The sequence below is a fragment of the Engystomops pustulosus genome, chromosome 2 (assembly GCF_040894005.1).
Source record: "Engystomops pustulosus chromosome 2, aEngPut4.maternal, whole genome shotgun sequence".
Lineage (NCBI taxonomy): Eukaryota > Metazoa > Chordata > Amphibia > Anura > Leptodactylidae > Engystomops > Engystomops pustulosus.
Genome location: NC_092412.1, coordinates 154636731 through 154655138, shown reverse-complemented (window position 1 = coordinate 154655138; position 18408 = coordinate 154636731). Strand labels below are relative to the sequence as shown.

Below are 18408 nucleotides of genomic sequence, written 5' to 3'. Positions count from 1 at the left end.
ACCTATGGCACGCAAGCCAGAGAGGGCACGCAGAGCCCTCTCTGCTGGCACGCATGCCATCATCCTCCACCGTGTGCAGAGGCCCGCAGGTCCACAGTTTAGAAGAACAGCATCTGCACCTTGCGCTCAGATACAGAGCAGGCAGGTCACACTGCACGGGGTAGATGCAGTTCTTCTAAACTGAGGACCTGCGGGCCCCTCAGATGCAGCCCACAGCCGGGTGCAGGATGTCTGTGCTCCTGTCAGAGGAGCACTGTTCTAATAGAAGTTCCCAGTGCAGCGCTGGGAGCAGGAAGCAGCATGGAGAGCTTGTACCTCCCCCTCCTACTAGGAGACCTGAAGTGGAGCGGGACAGAGAGAGAGGGGGAGGGGGATGCTGTGACCCGGAACATCCAGAGGCTGCTGTGTGCCTTCTTCATAGATAACTGTAAGTTGTACAGTGTCTAAAATTTGTTTATACACTTCATATACATATATACCTGTGCTATGCATATATGTGTGTGTATTTGTGACATTTACACACATATGCATAACACAGATATATAATATGTCTTTGTTATGCACTTGTGTGTGTTTATGTCTGTGTTATGTGTATATAAGTATATGTATGTGTCTGTATCTGTGCTGTGCATATTTGTGTGTATATGTGTATATATATGTGCCATGCATACTGTATATATGCGTGCACTGTATATGTCTGTGTTATGCATATTGTATATATGTGTGCACTGTATATGTCTGTGTTATGCATACTGTATATATGTGTGTACTGTATATGTCTGTGTTATGCATACTGTATATATATGTGTACTGTATATGTCTGTGTTATGCATATTATATATATGTGTGCACTGTATATGTCTGTGTTATGCATACTGTATATATGTGCACTGTATATGTCTGTGTTATGCATACTGTATATATGTGTGTACTGTATATGTCTGTGTTATGCATACTGTATATATGTGTGTACTGTATATGTCTGTGTTATGCATACTGTATATATATGTGTACTGTATGTCTGTGTTATGCATACTGTATATATATGTGTACTGTATGTCTGTGTTATGCATACTGTATATATGTGTGTACTGTATATGTCTGTGTTATGCATACTGTATATATGTGCACTGTATATGTCTGTGTTATGCATACTGTATATATGTGTGCACTGTATATGTCTGTGTTATGCATACTGTATACAGGTGTGCACTGTATATGTCTGTGTTATGCATACTGTATATATGTGTGCACTGTATATGTCTGTGTTATGCATACTGTATACAGGTGTGCACTGTATATGTCTGTGTTATGCATACTGTATATATGTGTGCACTGTATATGTCTGTGTTATGCATACTGTATACAGGTGTGCACTGTATATGTGTTATGCATACTAATAGTGGTGGTAAACATGTGGCAGTATTATTTGGCCCTTACGTAGGTTATATTGCTCTAAATTACCATGTTGGCACTTTGTGGTAGATAAGTGGGTTTTGGCTTGCAGTTTGGGCACTCGATCGCTAAAAGGTTCGCCATCACTGCTCTATGAGGTCATTAATAAAAATATTAAAAAGTAATGCCAATTCTGAATCATGTGGCTCCCCACTGGTAACCTAAACCCAAGCTGAGAATGTGCCATTAATGACAACCCTCTGTTTTCTATCACTAAGACTAATCACTAACCAAAATACACAGATTTTCCTCTAGTCCCAGCAGTCTCATTTCATGTCCCAATCTTGTATGTGGCACTGTATGAAATGCCTAGGTAAAATCCAGATACACAACATCCACAGCCATCCCCAGGTCTAGTCTAGAACTTACCTCCTAATAGAAGCCAATCAGATTAGTCTGTCAGGACCGATCCTCATAAACCAATGCTGATGCTGTGTTATAATGCCATGTGCAGTGAGATACTCCATGATAGCATCTGTAATAAATAAATATTTTCCCCACAACTGAAGTTAACCGTTTCACAACTACCATACTGCTATATACTTTCTATTTGCACATGCCCTGTGCAGAAAGGATGTCATGACACTGGCCAACTTTAAACATCCATTATATGGATGTTTCACAGAACCAGAGATATCCACATTTAATGTTGTATTAAAAAAATGTTATTGTTACATACAGCTTTCTATTTACGTGTGGTACCTCTGGCAGGATCAGCGCTTCTTAAAGTTTCTTATGCCTTTATTTTTACAAAACAATTATGTAAATTAGCCTTTTCTTTCTTAACAACAAGGACATACACTCACCGGCCACTTTATTAGGTACACCTGTCCAACTGCTCGTTAACACTTAATTTCTAATCAGCCAATCACATGGCGGCAACTCAGTGCATTTAGGCATGTAGACAAGGTCAAGACAATCTCCTGCAGTTCAAACCGAGCATCAGTATGGGGAAGAAAGGTGATTTGAGTGCCTTTGAACGTGGCATGGTTGTTGGTGCCAGAAGGGCTGGTCTGAGTATTTCAGAAACTGCTGATCTACTGGGATTTTCACGCACAACCATCTCTAGGGTTTACAGAGGATGGTCCGAAAAAGAAAAAACATCCAGTGAGCGGCAGTTCTGTGGGCGGAAATGCCTTGTTGCTGCCAGAGGTCAGAGGAGAATGGGCAGACTGGTTCGAGCTGATAGAAAGGCAACAGTGACTCAAATCGCCACCCGTTACAACCAAGGTAGGCAGAAGAGCATCTCTGAACGCACAGTACGTCGAACTTTGAGGCAGATGGGCTACAGCAGCAGAAGACCACAACAGGTGCCACTCCTTTCAGCTAAGAACAGGAAACTGAGGCTACAATTTGCACAAGCCCATCGAAATTGGACAGTAGAAGATTGGAAAAACGTTGCCTGGTCTGATGAGTCTCGATTTCTGCTGCGACTTTCGGATGGTAGGGTCAGAATTTGGAGTCAACAACATGAAAGCATGGATCCATCCTGCCTTGTATCAACGGTTCAGGCTGGTGGTGGTGGTAGGGAATATTTTCTTGGCACTCTTTGGGCCCCTTGGTACCAATTGAGCATCGTTGCAACACCACAGCCTACCTGAGTATTGTTGCTGAACATGTCCATCCCTTTATGACCACAATGTACCCAACATCTGATGGCTACTTTCAGCAGGATAATGCGCCATGTCATAAAGCTGGAATCATCTCAGACTGGTTTCTTCAACATGACAATGAGTTCACTGTACTCAAATGGCCTCCACAGTCACCAGATCTCAATCCAATAGAGCATCTTTGGGATGTGGTGGAACAGGAGATTCGCATCATGGATGTGCAGCCGACAAATCTGCGGCAACTGTGTGATGCCATCATGTCAATATGGACCAAAATCTCTTAGGAATGCTTCCAGAACCATGTTGAATCTATGCCACGAAGAATTGAGGCAGTTCTGAAGGCAAAAGGGGGTCCAACCCGTTACTAGCATGGTGTACCTAATAAAGTGGCCGGTGAGTGTAGAAGCGCTGATCTTGCCAGAGGTACCACACTCTGGTATGTCAGTTTGCTTGGTTTACAATCCTTCATCCTGGTGGTAGATGTCCTTTAATATGACACCAGATTTTTTTTTTAATTTTTGTTTCTTGGTGAAATAGTTCAGGAGATCAAGGTGATTGAAATGTGCCCCCCCCCCCTTCCTCCAGCTTGTTAGCTGAAGGCAGAAAGCATAAGGAGCTCCAGGCTTACACTTTGCAATATTGCAAAAGTACATGCACCCCCTGCATTTGTAGCTGAACTTGGGGAAATGATGATGGCACGATTCTTTACATATGTATAGCATATTTTGGTAAAAGTGTATTCAGTTTTACTAATTGAATTGGAAAAATTACAAAAACAAGTATTTTTTCACATTTGGAGTTATTTATTGGCTAATTTTATAAAGAAAAAACTATGTAATTAATAAAACTATCTTATCAAGTTTAAGTCTCACATGTCATGAAAAAGTAAAACATTGCTTTGATATGTAAAGCTTTTCCAAAGATATTGTCATTTAACTAAGCGTGTAACAGAACTGCAAAAATGTATGTGGACCTTCAGGCATCAATGACCTTCGGTCACGAAGGGGTCAAGCTCACAGGTCTGTAGTTTCCAGGATCAGTTTTTGATCTTTTTTAGTACAATGACACCACATTTGCTATGCGCTAGTCCTGTAGATCAGAACCTGTCCTTAAAGAATATTTAAATATGAAATATATCGGCCTGTCTTTCACAGTACATAATTCATGCAGTACCCGGGGTTGTATACCATCTGGGCCCAGTGATCTATTTAGTTGTTGTTAAACAATTACCTGGGTTAAACCGTTCACATTCAAAAAATAATTTATATTATTTCTCATCATGTCTTCCACCATGGGATTTTACTGCATAAAGACAGTTGAGAAGACAACATTAAATAGATTGCCCCTTTCCTCATCTTTTTAATATTCTGTCAGGTCTGTTGGTTAAGACACGGTCCAGGAGTGCCTTGTGCCTCAGACTATTTGTGACAGGTAGTTGTGTTTTGTTATTGACAAAAACCTTCTGCCTTTGTTGGACATACAAGTTTCTGCCGCCGCCCAGTTTATACTAAAGTAATTGAAGTTTCCCATGAGTACTTCACCGTGTTTTGAATCTGCATCTTATCAGCAGTTTCTCTACTGCATCCATTATATTTGGAGTCTTATAACAAACCCGTAGTAATATTACATTTTAATTTTTCCCTCCCCTTATCTCCACCCATGGTGACCCTGAACCAGAGCAAGTCCATGTGCGGAAAAAGGCGTGTCTGCCCTAGATACTGTTCCTGGGAGGTGCCATCTGTGAATGGGACCCCACTGGCATGTGCTGCAACCCTGGCCGCAACCCCCGTGGGACTATCCTACAGGTTTGCTACAGGGCCCTCACCTGCCCGCCGGAGCTTTCCCTGGGTGATCCAGCAGGGAGCCAGGAACGGAACTGCACCTACGCAGAGACACTGCCCGGGCTATGCGGGGAGCATGTGACCGGAAGTTTGGGGACAATCCAAAGATGCAGCACGCCCGCCTGCAGCCATCCGGCTCCCCAGCAGGGCAGGGGTGGACACGGCAACCTGGGCTAGCATGCCCTTTTGAGGTGAGGAAACTAAAGGGGTTATCCTCTCCTGCTGCTGCCACCCTGAGATCCAGTAGCCCCTGCAGCTTTCCAGCTCCTTCCTTATGCACCCGATCCAGAACCTGTTGCTCCAATATGCTGCTCATCTTCTACACACTGACAGAGATTCGTCTTGCACTTCTGTTTCCCTTGTGGGCCCCCTTTTGTTGCCCCCAAACCTCCCCTCTGCAGCATTCATACCTCCAATCTCTATAACCCAACACTGCCCACTAAAAACCTGACATTTTCCTGACCCTACCTCCAACCTCCCTGCAGTGCCAAGCCCTTTCATTAACCACTTCATGGCTCTTCAGGCAGTAGTGTTTATTGATGATTTGACACAGGACGAAAAAAGCCAGATAAATTCTGAGGTATTCAGAGACATATTTATCAAGCTGTCTGAAAGTCAGAATATTTCTAGTTGCAGTAAAGGCCTGACAGAGCATTAAAAAGAAGGAAACACGGTGTCTGGTGATGTCCATGGGTTCAAGACTTTAGGTTTTAGACAATTGTCTTAATGTTTCATAATGTGTGTGGTGGTATGGCTAGATTGTTAAAATATGCTGATTATATCTTCCTAGGAGACCCCTGGGAGCAGAAATTACATAATTAGGATTAAATATGTCCTCAACCCCACACCTTGGTACAGGTGTGGCAATGCCCTTTCCCATGACAAAGGGGCGGGGTTAAGTAGATAAAGAGCATACCAGCATCCCCACAGGGTCAGACTCAGGAGAGTTAATCAAAGTTTGCAGTTGTCCAGGATTTCTTAAGTTCTCTTTGCCAGTCTAATTTGCCAGTCTTTGCCAGTCTAATTTGTAAGAGGTCTGTTTTTTTTTATTTTATCCCCTTTTATTTTTATAGTTTTGCTTTTATGTATATCTGCTTATTTCAAAATTTTTTGTAACCTATAAGCATTGTGCCTTCTCATATTAAAGTGTCATCTAATAAGTTTGCTCCTTGTTGCTCTATACATTCCCACACTTTGGCAAGGGAAATAACTGCAAAGCCTGGTTACCTTGTGAGTGTCTGTGTGCCAGTAGTTAGCTTGTGTTCTGCTGTAAGCAGTGTGTGTTTGGGTGGTACTCCTCAGTACTTAGAGCAGTGTGTGCATGGCAGGGCTTTATCTATCATGAGGCGGAATGAATTCTCACCCTTTTTGGGGGAAGCAGATTGCTACCTGAAAAATCAATTACATCAGCACCTTTAAGACATGATATAATTGACAGGCAGTGTGGTGCAGAGCAGTACAGTGCAGCAAGCTTGTGTGAAATGCTCTGCAGGACACAGGCCGACCTGCGGGAGGAGGAGCGAGAGGAGGAGGAGCAGCAGCGGGGTAGCGCTGGGGCTGAAGATAAATACCAGGTTTATTATTTTTTTGTGTTTGTCATGGCTACATGATACAACTGGGGAGCTTGTGTTACTGGAGGTGGCTGTCTACTCCTGGAAGAGGTTTATTCTGGGGGAGGCTCTGAATACTGGGTCAGGCTGTGCATAATGGGGAGGCTGTGTATAATGGAGGTTGTGCAGACTGGGGAAGGTTGTGTAGAAAGGGGGAGGCTGTGTAATACTGGGCGCGGTGGGCTCTATATACTGTCTATGGGGGATCTGTAAATATGGTCTGGATTTTAATTAAAAAGGGTGGTATTATATGGAGTACTGTATATAATTTAATTTGGGAGTATGTACAGTATATGGGGGATGTTATAAATAAACTAGGGAAACTGTGTCTAAATATAACGGGTATGCATATAAATTAGCAGGATACTGTAGTTCAGGGGGTGTGGCATATACAATAAATTATGGGTGCTGTAGGAAAATATAAAGGATTTTTTTATGTGGGGAATAGTGTGTTCAGTCGTGTTGTAAGGATAATGTATATTTAGGAACACAATCCATTATACTTTAAGTGACTGTGGTTTTTAAGGGGCGCCATGTGGGGCTGGTGGAAGCTTATTCATACTTGTTTTAGAATTTCATATAAAATAATTAAAAAACCTATAGTCACTCCACCACTTTCCTGGGCAGTCCAGCAGAGATCACCCATTAGCCAGTGGCCCTTTTCTACCTGGCAGTGATCGTGGGTAAAAGTAAACAATTACAGTAAGCTTGGTTCTGATACGTGACCTCGCCAATATTTCCAAGAGCCGTTGTGTGTATTGGTAAAGCAGGGAGTGTATTACTCCAGGTGATGAAGATGATTCACTGTATGACAGTAATATTTACCCCTGTATATATGGCCGTAAATTACAGTAATATTTATCCCTGTATGTATAGCTGTAATTTTAATCCCTATATGTCTGGCTGTAATATTTATCCCTGTATGTATGGTTGTAATATTCATCAGTGGTATTATTTATCTCTGTATGGTGGCAATATTTATCACTGTATTTCGGTATTATTTATTCTTATATAACGGTAAAATGAATCACTGTTTGCTCTAGGTTAGTGATATTATTTGTATAGTGCAGGCTAGTACAGGCGGTCCCCTACTTAAGAACACTCGACTTACATACAACCCCTAGTTACAAACGGACCTCTGGATGTTGGTAATTTATTGTACTTTAGTCCTAGGCTACAATAAACAACTGTAACAGTTATCGCAGGTAGCTTTATTGTTAATCTTGATTCTTATGACAACCCAACATTTTTAAAAATCCAATTGTCACAGAGACCAAAAAAGTTCTGGCTGGGATTACAATGATAAAATATACAGTTCCGACATACATACAAATTCAGCTTAAGAACAAACCTACAGACCCTATCGTGTATGTAACCTGGGGACTGCCTGTAGTCTTTATTATCATCATATAGCGGGAAAATGCCAGCTCACCTTCGTTTGAGCGACCGGACCCGGCACGGGCCAACCCTCTGCTGGGGTATAGGAGAACTATAGCAAACAATTGACGGTCCAGCCAGGATCCTCGGTCCAAAAAGATTCTTTATTTAAGCATAAATAGCAATAACAAATCCACTCAGAAAGACGGTGGTCGCCTACGCGTTTCAGACAGTTTACTTGGCTGATTTGTTATTGCTATTTATGCTTAAATAAAAAATCTTTTTGGACCGAGGATCCTGGCTGGACCGTCAATTGTTTGCTATAATCTTTATTATCAGTATCATGGTATTTATGTTGTTGTAATGGTGGTGGTCATCATGTAGCAGTATTATTTGGCCCTTGTATAGTGGTATTGCTGGTAATATTGGGCTAAATTCCCATGTTGGCACTTTGTGATAGATGTGTTGACTTTGGTTTGCAATTTGGGCACTCAGTCTCTAAAAGGTTCACCACCACTGATGTAGACCATAATCAATGGCTGGTGGCAGAGATAATTAGTGTGTGTGCTCGCCCCTAGGTTGTGTGTTAGGGTTTCTTGAGACATTAGTTCCTCACATTTTTATGCAATCATTTTGTTCAACCCACTGAATTAAAGCTGAAAGTCTGAACTTCAATTGCATCTGAATTGTATTGTTTAAAATTCATTTTGTACACAACCAAAATTAGAAAAATATTTTCTCTGTCTAAATATTTATGGACCTAACTCTAGAATAGGTGTAGCAGTGCTGTGCTGTGCTGTGCTGTGGAGGATGAAGGAGTCTGGGGGAGGACAAGGGGCCTGGAGGAGAAAGGAGTCCGGGGGAGGACATGGGCCTGAAAGAGGACAGGGGTCCTAAAGGAGGTTAAACAAGCCTGGGGGAGGACAGGGGGCCTGGAGAAGAATTAAGGAGTCTGGGGGAGGACAGGGGGTCTGTAGGAGGATGAAGGAGTCTGGGGGAGTACAAGGGACTTGAATGAGGACAGGGGGGCTGAAGTAGGATGAAGGAGTCTGGGGGAGGACAGGGGGTCTGAAGAAGAACAGAGAGCTTGAAGGAGGACAGGGGGCCTGAAGGAGGATGAAAGAGTCTGGGGAGGACAGGGGGCCTGAAGAGGAGAAAGGAGTCTGGGGGAGGACAAGGGGCCTGGAGGAGAACAGGGGGCCTGAAGGAGGATGAAGGTCTCTGGGGGAGGACAGGCCCCTGAAGGAGGACAGAGGGTCTGAAGAAGGATTAATGAGTCTGGGGGAGAACAGGGGGCCTACAGGAGGACAGAGAGCTTAGAGGAGGACAGGGGGCCTGAAGGAAGATAAAGGAGTCTGGGGGACGACAGGGGGCCTGAAGGAAGATAAAGGAGTCTGGGGGACGACAGGGGGCCTGAAGGAGGAGTAAGGAGTCTGGGGGCGTACAAGGGGCCTTGAGGAGCACAGGGGGCCTGAAGGAGGATGAAGGAGTCTGGGGGAGGACAGGTGGCCTGAAAGAGGATAAAGTAGTCTGGAGGAGGACAGGGGTCCTGACGGAGGGCAAAGGAATCTTGGGGAGGACAGGTGGCCTGAAGAAGGATAAAGGAGTCTGGAGGAGGACAGGGGGCCTGAAAGAGGCCAAAGGAATCTGGAGGAGGACAGGGGCCTGAAAGAGGACAGGGGGCCTGAAGGAGAAGAAAGGAGTCTGAGGGAGGACAGGGGGCCTGAAGGAGGATAAAGGAGTCTGGGGGAGGACAGGTGGCCTGAAGAAGGATAAAGGAGTCTGGAGGAGGACAGGGGCTTGAAAGAGGGCAAAGGAATCTGGGGGAGGACAGGGGCCTGAAGGAGGACAGGGGGCCTGAAGGAGAAGAAAGGAGTCAGAGGAAGGACAGAGGGCTTGAAGGAGGACTGGGGGGCTGAAGGAGGATGAAGGAGTCTGGGGGAAGATAGGGGGTTTGACGAAGGAAAAAAGGAGTCTGGTGGAAAACAGGGGGCCTGAAGAAGGACAGAGAGCTTGAAGGAGGACACAGGGCCTGAAGGAGGAGAAAGGAGTCTGGGGAAGGACCGGGGGCCTGAAGGAGGAGAAAGGAGTCTGGGGGAGGACAGGGGGCCTGAAGGAGGAGAAAGGAGTCTGGGGGGGGGGGGACAGGGATCTGAAGGAGGATTAAGGAGTCTAGGGGAGGAAAAGGGTCCTGATGGAGGACAGGAGCCTAAAGGAGGATGAAGGAGTCTGGGGGAGGACAGGTGGCCTGAAGGAGGATAAAGGATACTGGAGGAGGACAGGGGGCCTGAAGGAGGGCAAAGGAATCTTGGGGAGGACAGGGGCCTGAAGGAGGACAGGGGTCCTAAAGGAGGATTAAGGAGTCTGGGGGAAGACAAGGAACCTGAAGGAGAACAGGGGGGCTGAAGGAGGATGAAGGATACTGGAGGAGGACAGGGGGCCTGAAGGAGGGCAAAGGAATCTTGGGGAGGACAGGGTGTCTGAAGGAGGGGAAAGGAGTTTGGGGGAGGACAGGTGGCTTGAAGAAGGATAAGGGAGTCTGGAAGAGGAGAGGGGGCCAAAAAGAGGGCAAAGGAATCTGGGGGAGGACAGGGGCCTGAAGGAGGAGAAAGGAGTCTGAGGGAGGACAGAGGGCTTGAAGGAGGAGAAAGGAGTCTGGGGGAGGACAGGGGCCTGAAGGAGGACAGGGGTCCTAAAGGAGGATTAAGGAGTCTGGGGGAAGACAAGGGACCTGAAGGAGAACAGGGGGGCTGAAGGAGGATGAAGGAGTCTGTGGGAGGATAGGGGGTCTGATGAAGGAAAAAAGGAGTCTGGTGGAAAACAGGGGGCCTGAAGAAGGACAGAGAGCTTGATGGAGGACACAGGGCCTGAAGAAGGATAAAGGAGTCTGGGGGAGGACCAGGGGCCTGAAGGAGGAGAAAGGAGTCTGGAGGAGGAGAGGGGGCTAGAAAGAGGGCAAAGGAATCTGGGGAAGGACAGGGGCCTGAAGGAGGACAGGGGGCCTGAAGGAGAAGAAAGGAGTCTGAGGGAGGACAGAGGGCTTGAAGGAGGAGAAAGGAGTCTGGTGGAGGACAGGGGCCTGAAGGAGGACAAGGGTCCTAAAGGAGGATTAAGGAGTTTGGGGGAAGACAAGGGACCTGAAGGAGAACAGGGGGGCTGAAGGAGGATGAAGGATACTGGAGGAGGACAGGGGGCCTGAAGGAGGGCAAAGGAATCTTGGGGAGGACAGGGTGTCTGAAGGAGGGGAAAGGAGTCTGGGGGAGGACAAGGGGCCTGGAGGAGGACAGGGGGCCTGAAGGACGATGAAGGAGTCTGGGGGAGGACAGGGGGCCTGATGGAGGATAAAGGAGTCTGGGGGAGGACAGGTGGCTTGGAGAAGGATACAGGAGTCTGGAGGAGGAGAGGGGGCCAGAAAGAGGGCAAAGGAATCTGGGGGAGAACAGGGGCCTGAAGGAGAAGAAAGGAGTCTGAGGGAGGACAGAGGGCTTGAAGGTGGAGAAAGGAGTCTGGGGAAGACAAGGGACCTGAAGGAGGACAGGGGGGCTGAAGGAGGATGAAGGAGTCTGGGGGAGGATAGGGGGTCTGACGAAGGAAAAAAGGAGTCTGGTGGAAAACAGGGGGCCTGAAGAAGGACAGAGAGCTTGAAGGAGGACACAGGGCCTGAAGAAGGATAAAGGAATCTGGGGGAGGACCGGGAGCCTGAAGGAGGAGAAAGGAGTCTGGGGGAGGACAGGGGGCCTGAAGGAGGATTAAGGAGTCTGGGGGAGGAAACGGGGCCTGATGGAGGACAGGAGCCTGAAGGAGGATGAAGGAGTCTGGGGGAGGATAGGGGACCTGAAGGAGGACAGAAGGCCTGAAGGAGGAGAACGAAGTCTGGGGGAGGACAGGGGGCCTTAAGGAGGATTAAGGAGTCTGGGGGAGGACAAGGGGCCTGGAGGAGGACACGGGCCTAATGGCGGATGAAGGGCTCTGGGGGAGGACAGGCAGCCTGAAGGACGACAGAGGGTCTGAAGAAGGATAAAGGAGTCTGGGGGAGAACATGGGGCCTGAAGGAGGACAGAGAGCTTGAAGGATGATAGGGGTCCTAAAGGAGGATATAGGAGCCTGGGGGAGGAGAGGGGGCCTGAAGAAGGATTAAGGAGTCTAGGGGAAGAAAAGGGGTCTGTTGGAGGATGAAGGAGTCTGGGGGAGGACAAGGGCCTGAAGGAAGACAGAAGGCCTGAAGAAGGAGAATGGAGTCTGGGGGAGGACAGGGGGCCTGAAGGAGGATTAAGGAGTCTGGGGGAGGACAGGGGGCCTGAAGGAGGATGAAGGAGTCTGGGGGAGGACAGGGGGCCTGAAGGAGGATGAAGGAGTCTGGGGGAGGACAAGGGGCCTGGAGGAGGACACTGGGCCTAAAGGCGGATGAAGGGCTCTGGGGGAGGACAGGCAGCCTGAAGGACGACAGAGGGTCTGAAGAAGGAAAAAAAGGAGTCTGGGGGAGAACATGGGGTCTGAAGGAGGACAGAGAGCTTGAAGGATGACAGGGGGCCTGAAGGAAGATAAAGGAGTCTGGGGGGGCGACATGGGGCCTGAAAGGGGACAGGGGTCCTAAAGGAGGATATAGGAGCCTGGGGGAGGAGAGGGGGCTTGAAGGAGGATTAAGGAGTCTAGGGGAAGAAAAGGGGTCTGTAGGAGGATGAAGGAGTCTGGGGGAGGACAAGGGCCTGAAGGAAGACAGAAGGCCTGAAGAAGGAGAATGGAGTCTGGGGGAGGACAGGGGGCCTGAAGGAGGATTAAGGAGTCTGGGGGAGGACATGGGGCCTGGAGGAGGATGAAGGAGTCTGGGGGAGGACAGGGGGCCTGAAATAGGATAAAGGAGTCTGGAGGAGGACAGGGGGCCTGAAGGAGGGCAGGAGTATGGAGAAGGAGGAACAGAGGAGTCTGGAGAAGGAAGAGGACAGAGGAGTCTGGACAAGGGGGCAGAGAGACCTGAAGGAGGAGGGGGCTGGAAGAGGAGGAGAGAGGAGTCTGAAGGAGGAGGTCAGAGGAGTTTGGAGGTGGAATAGGGCAGAGAAGTCTGGAGAAGGACAGGGGGCTTGGAGTAAGAGGACAGGGGGGTCTGGAGGAGGACAGAGGAGTCTGGAGGAGGACAGAGGGGCCTGGAGGAGGACAGAGGGGCCTGGAGGAGGACAAAGGATGTCTAAAGGAGGAAAGAGAAACCTTGTGGACCTCCTGCTCTTCTCATTGCACTTCTTTTTTTTCAGTGAAGATATTTAACCATGAAGGAGTACAGAGGAGCTGGGAGAAGGAGGACAGGGTCTGAATTTGATTTAATACTTCATCCTGGAGTGCTGCTGATATTTCTACTTTGGGCAGCAGTAATATCACACTGCCTGCATCTAGAAGAAGCCCCGACCCTCACCCACCTGTGATCACCCATGTATATTTTCATTGTGTTTCTGAACGTGCTGCAAATGCAAGGTGTGAATGCAGCCTGTGGCCATGTTCACACATTGCGTTTTTGGTTGCGTTTTTAAAGCTTAGGAAAGATGATCTGTTCCTCTTCCATTTTAATGCATGTCTTTTTGCCATTCCGTAGACAAACTTTAAATTTCTACAACAAAAAAAACGTAATGTGTGAACACAGCCTCAGGGTGGGTTCACGCGTTGCGTTTTGGTTGCTTTTTCATTGCGTTTGAAATGCATCACAACAGCTGATGAGGGTTAATTTGCCTAATTACATTACAGTTTACATTTGTTAACACATTGTTAACATATGTGTTAACAAAACGTATGCGTTAATACGTTCTTAACACATGCGTTAACATCGCGTTTAGGATGCGTTTTGTAAATGGAAATGCTAACAGTGATATAATTAGGCAAATCGACTCTCCTCAGCTGTTGTAATGCGTTTCAAACGCAATGAAAACATAGGTCAAAACGCAACGTGTGAATGCAGCCTCAGGCTTCCTGCACACTACGCTTGTGCAGATCTTGGGATGCAAACAATGGTCCCATGGAATGATGTTTGAGGGTTGCTTGTCATCGGGATGTAAGTACATAATAATAGCCTGAACCGCAAACATGGTTATGACCTGCTCTGTCTATTGCAGCTCAGGCATATTCACAGCCATGTGCAGGAGCCCATAGAAGTGAATGAGGACGTGTACAACAATCCTGTAGAAAACAGGCCTCAGGCTCCATGCACACTTTTTGTTTTGGATTGGAAACTGCAAAAGGCAGGGGCTTTGTCATAACACCTATGTCTTTCTACTGAAAAACTTTTGTTCTGGAATAAGCCCCTGCCTGTTGTGTTTTTAAATGTAATTAAAACAGATCAAGAACTGCAAGGTGTGAATGGGGCCTGAGGCTTGTTATTTGCCGGACTGTTTAACTTCCTGGAATCAGTATTTAACATCTATCACCAGGATGAAGGATTGTAAACCAAACATACAGACATACTGGTGTGTGCCCCCTCTGTCAGGATCTGCTGTTCTTTAAGGTTGTTGTGCTTTTTTTAAGAAAAAAGGGCTTTAAAATTATGCAAATTAGTCTGAAGGGCTCCAGGTTCCATTAACTCCTATGGAGCCTGAGCCCTTCAGGCTCAGTTGCATAATTTTAAAAGACTTTTTAACAAAAAAAAGGCACATTTTAAAAGACTTTTTAACAAAAAAAAGTCACACGTAATGTGGGGTCTGCTGGTAATACTGGGGCTGCGGTCACACGTAACGCAGGGTATGCTGGTAATACTGAGGCTGCGGTCACACGTAACACGGGATATACTGACAATACCGACACTGGGGTCACACGTAACGCAGGGTATGCTGGTAATACTGAGGCTGGGGTCACACGTAACGTGGGGTATGCTGGTAATACTGAGACTGCAGTCGCACGTAACGTGGGGTATGCTGGTAATACTGGGGCTACGGTCACACGTAAAGCGGGGTATGCTGGTAATACTGAGGCTGTGGTCACACGTAACGCGGGGTATGCTGGTAATACTGAGGCTGGGGTCACACGTAACGTGGGGTATGCTGGTAATACTGAGACTGCAGTCGCACGTAACGTGGGGTATGCTGGTAATACTGGGGCTACGGTCACACGTAAAGCGGGGTATGCTGGTAATACTGAGGCTGGGGTCACACGTAACGTGGGATATACTGATAATACCGACACTGGGGTCACACGTAACGCAGGGTATGCTGGTAATACTGAGACTGGGGTCACACGTAACAGGGGGTATGCTGGTAATACCGAGGCTGCAGTCACATGTAACGCGGGGTATGCTGGTAATACTGAGGCTGCAGTCACATGTAACGCAGGGTATGCTGGTAATACTGAGGCTGCAGTCACATGTAACGCGGGGTATGCTGGTAATACTGAGGCTGGGGTCACACGTAACGCAGGGTATGCTGGTAATACTGAGGCTGCAGTCACATGTAACGCAGGGTATGCTGGTAATACTGAGGCTGCAGTCACATGTAACGCGGGGTATGCTGGTAATACTGAGGCTGCAGTCACACATAACGCAGGGTATGCTGGTAATACTGAGGCTGTGGTCACACGTAACGCAGGGTATGCTGGTAATACTGAGGCTCTAGTCACATGTAACGCAGGGTATACTGGTAATACTGAGGCTGCAGTCACATGTAACGCAGGGTATGCTGGTAATACTGAGGCTCTAGTCACACGTAACGCGGGGTATGCTGGTAATACTGAGGCTGCAGTCACATGTAACGCGGGGTATGCTGGTAATACTGAGGCTGTGGTTACACATAACGCGGGGTATGCTGGTAATACTGAGGCTGCGGTCACCCATAACGCGGGGTATGCTGGTGATACTGAGGCCGGGGTCACACATAACGCGGGGTATGCTGGTAATACTGAGGCTGCGGTCACACGTAACGCAGGGTATGCTGGTAATACTGAGGCTGCGGTCACACATAACGCAGGGTATGCTGGTAATACTGAGGCTATAGTCACACGTAATGCGGGGTATGCTGGTAATACTGAGGCTGCGGTCACACATAACGCAAGGTATGCTGGTAATACTGAGGCTCTAGTCACATGTAACGCGGGGTATACTGGTAATACTGAGGCTGCGGTCACACGTAACGCGGGGCATGCTGATAATACTGAGGCTCTAGTCACACGTAACGCGCGGTATGCTGGTAATACTGAGGCTGCGGTCACACGTAACGCAGGGTCTGCTGGTAATATTGAGGCTACGGTCACACGTAATGCAGGGTATGCTGGTAATACTGAGGCTGGGGTCACACGTAACGTGGGGTATACTGGTAATACTGAGGCTGGGGTCACACGTAATGCGGGGTATGCTGGTAATACTGAGGCTGCGGTCACACATAACGCAGGGTATGCTGGTAATACTGAGGCTATAGTCACACGTAATGCGGGGTATGCTGGTAATACTGAGGCTGCGGTCACACATAACGCAAGGTATGCTGGTAATACTGAGGCTCTAGTCACATGTAACGCGGGGTATACTGGTAATACTGAGGCTGCGGTCACACGTAACGCGGGGCATGCTGATAATACTGAGGCTCTAGTCACACGTAACGCGCGGTATGCTGGTAATACTGAGGCTGCGGTCACACGTAACGCAGGGTCTGCTGGTAATATTGAGGCTACGGTCACACGTAACGCAGGGTATGCTGGTAATACTGAGGCTGGGGTCACACGTAACGTGGGGTATACTGGTAATACTGAGGCTGGGGTCACACGTAATGCGGGGTATGCTGGTAATACTGAGGCTACGGTCACACGTAATGCAGGGTATGCTGGTAATACTGAAGCTGCGGTCACATGTGACGCTTTGATTCCTTCAGCCCTGGCATTTGGACAATACAAGACACCAGGTGCGGGTTACCGATCGCATGCGTTTGCATAAAAACGCCCCCCCCCCCCCCCGGGTGCGCTTTGAATCCATTTCTAAACACAGTCCGCGCGTTACGTGTGACATCACTCCTTATTCTACATCAATACTAAATACATTCAATTAAAGTACTACAACTTTTAGCATCTCATTCAACTCTATATGTATATACACATTGCAGGGGTGTAATGAGGTGCACTGTGTGTGTGTAAATGTGATGCACTTTTATTTTGTACCTTTTTCTTGTGCTGGAAGCCATCAGCAGCTCCTCACCCATCCTGAGCTCCTGCACATGAGGGCAGCCTGTGCTGTGCCAGGGGGAGGACACTCCAGCATGACCAGGAGGAAGGGGGCCCACTGTGACAACTAGGGGGCCCACGTCCTCTGGTCTGTAATTAGTGACAGCTCACTGTCTGCTCCTCCAGTGAATCAGTGGCCATGTTCTCCTGCAGTGACGCAGGGGCTGAGGTGCTCAGTGCAGTGAGGAGGAAATGTCTTACTCCGTGCCCCAGCGCTGCTGTGGGAAGAGCAGAGAGTCTCTCCCTCCTGCAGGACGTCATAGTCCCCCCCTGCTGCCCCCCTCAGTTGAATGTTCCTGCACAGACACAGATAAGAGATGGTGACTTATGATAAGGGCCCACTGGGGTTTTGACCGGTATCCCGGCAGGCCAGTCTGAGCTTGGATAGGAGTAATAGTACTGTGCTATGGTGAAAGTAGGAATGGAGTCACAAAGGACATCCATACACAGATAGATAAACATAGACTAGCATTACTGAGTCTCTCTTCTGATGCAGTGACCTTCGGAGGACTGTCGTGGGTTGTGCAAGGTTTCTAGTAAGATGTGTGTTGGGAGCTGGCAAATATGTTTAAATATGGAGACTTTCCAGCCAGCAATCAGGGACTCCTGGTATCATCTTTCTGTACGATGCAAGTACACTCATCCACCGCACTCCACTTGTCCATGGGATTTGACAAACCAATCAGGGGACCTCACACTGGATTTTTTACACAGAGATTCTTCACAGAAAATCTGTTTGTAATATGCACCGTTTGTGGTATGGTATTCACAGACAGCATCATTTTTCCCCAGGACATGTTTGATCATCAGGTGTTTTTTTTTTGTTTTTTTTTTAATTTGTATCCACTGGATCTCAATAATAATGACATAGCAGATTACATAAACAAACACAATTAACAGATTTTCCTGAAAACAGGATCAGTTTTTAGTAACTATAATTACAAAATTAGACATTCGGCAAAGTTTCTATTGTGAACATAAAATAATATAATTTTTCACATATGCTGACATCTAGTGGTTAAACTGGCAACATTGTATTGCAGTCTAAAAATTTCATATTTTCCCCTCATATTAAAGGGGTTTGCCTTTGGAAGAAAATTCTCAAATTTCAATCCAATAGTGATGTTTACACAATAAAGATAATATTTAACTCTTTACTTTAAAGTTTTACAAAGTTTTATTGCTGTTTAGCTTCTATAGCTCAGTGAAGGTCAGTGTAAAAGTGTGGGGGCAGGGACTCTCTAAGCAGACACTCCATGATTCCTCTATTTATGTGAGCTGACAGTGTGGTGAGGTTATAAGTGTACAGGTTTATATACACTTTAATTTAGCTTCTGAAGA

General features: G+C 47.2%; 1 long non-coding RNA gene across 2 annotated transcripts in view; it reads right to left on the bottom strand.

Moving 5' to 3' along the window:
• The window catches only part of LOC140116628 (uncharacterized), a 38660-nt gene extending 21474 nt beyond the window's left edge, over positions 1-17186 (bottom strand). For both annotated transcript variants that reach the window (XR_011852867.1, XR_011852868.1), the window contains exons 1-2: positions 17005-17186; positions 1825-1930 (exon numbers count right to left, since the gene is read on the bottom strand). This is a non-coding gene — a long non-coding RNA (uncharacterized lncRNA). The remainder of the gene's footprint in view (positions 1-1824; positions 1931-17004) is intronic.
• Positions 17187-18408: the final 1222 nt, after the last annotated feature.